This window comes from Lepus europaeus, chromosome 14 (genome assembly GCF_033115175.1).
Source record: "Lepus europaeus isolate LE1 chromosome 14, mLepTim1.pri, whole genome shotgun sequence".
Classification (NCBI taxonomy): domain Eukaryota; kingdom Metazoa; phylum Chordata; class Mammalia; order Lagomorpha; family Leporidae; genus Lepus; species Lepus europaeus.
In genome coordinates, this window is record NC_084840.1 from 47,802,622 (window position 1) to 47,804,302 (window position 1,681).

At 52.9% G+C, this 1,681-nt stretch overlaps 1 non-coding gene across 1 annotated transcript; it reads right to left on the minus strand.

Moving 5' to 3' along the window:
- Window positions 1-1,358: 1,358 nt before the first annotated feature.
- TRNAN-GUU (transfer RNA asparagine (anticodon GUU)) lies at window positions 1,359-1,432 on the minus strand. The gene has a single exon. It is a non-coding gene; the product is annotated as a tRNA-Asn (tRNA).
- Between the last annotated feature and the right edge of the window lie 249 nt (window positions 1,433-1,681).

Sequence of the window (1,681 nt, forward strand, 5' to 3'; positions counted from 1 at the left end):
GGAGCAAAACATTAATGACGCTTCATTTAAAAAGTCACTTTTGGGTTTAAATAACTAATCAAGCAGCTCCATCCTAGGCAACTTGTTGGTAGGCAATAGAGCAGTGAAGAGTGCGGGCTTTGGGTCTGGCCAACCCCCTACGTTCTCATCTAATCAGAGTTTAGGCAGACACGCAGGTGCACAGGGCTTCAGCTGCCTCACCTGTGTGGTGGCAAAATAGGATTATGAGGATGCCCAGGTTAATCCTTAAAAGTGCAAAGGTGCCTGGCAAGTATAAGCACTGGGTAACTGTTAGCTTTCATTAACTCTACAGCTGGGGTGTGTTGCCCCCCCACCCCACCCCCAGGGCAGGCAATGGGAAAACCCCCACAGTCTAACTATCCATAGGATTTGGAATTGGGGCCTGGGGAGGTGTTAGGGTTATAGGAGGCCATGAGGGCAGGGCTCCCGCCAGGGCCAGCAAACTGGCTCAGACTCACCATGGATGGCTTGCGACGCCTTGGGCCTCTGCAGAGCCCACGGGCAAGGAGCTCACCAGAGGAAGCCCTCGCATCCTGACCTGCCCAGGCTTGATCTTCTCGGGCCTCACAGCTGTGAGCTGAACAAACTCCTACTCGGTATAAATCGCCCAGCCTGCGTTATTCAGCTAGAGCAACATAAGAAGGTCAGCTACAATCCATATGTGAACCGGGGGACGTGGGAATTTCTGTAACCTATGCCTCCCAACACGATAACCATTACGATGAAACTCGGATTACTTCTTCAGAGTATCATTTTTTTTTTTTTTTCAAGTTTAACCACAACCATGCATTTTAAATAGACCTCCCTTCTTTCGGAGTCAAGGCAAGAGCCGGCAGATTTATTCCACTCTACAAAGCGCTAGCACTTCAAGTAGAAAAAGTGAAATATAACAAATACTGTCCCAATAGTGTCCACACACAGGCTTCATCCTGACAGCAATCCGCTCTGAATTCACTGACACAGGCCACAACTCACGTGCAAGGCGTGGGCGCAGTGCCCTAGGACGTGCACGCCGAGGAACAAAGCGGGCCACACTCCAACAAAAGCCGAGACTTGCACGTCAGTTTGCAGCTGGAACTCAGCACTGCCCACACACAGGCTCTCGGCGGGGGGGAGGGTCCCGGGGGCGCGCGCTGCCGCCCCGCCCGGCCAGGCTCGCCCCGCAGCCCGCGGCGCTCCCGGGGCAGAGAGGAGGGGCACCCAGCACTCCCGGAAGCCGAAGAGCCGCCCGCCAGGGGGTCATGAAGAGTCCGCGCTTTGCTCCAGTTCCTGGAAGTTCAAGCCAGCAAGCCTGAACTCCAGATTTGTGCAAAACGACCGCGTGTAAAAGTGAGAGGCGTCCCTGGGTGGGCTCGAACCACCAACCTTTCGGTTAACAGCCGAACGCGCTAACCGATTGCGCCACAGAGACTCTGGTGCCGGCAGCCCTCTTAGCCATCGCTTTTATGAAGAATAATAAAGGCTGTGCAAGCTTGCTCGCACTTTCTTCTATTTCATGATTGCTGTGATTGGAACCAGAACGAACAGTTTGAACCCGCTGAACTCCGCTTTTCATACTTTTAAACAAACTGGAACGGGATACAAAAATATCGAGCAAAAGGGCGGATCGCAACGTATATTAAAACGCTGCTGCTTTTTCTCCCGTTCCCGTTTGGAAGGT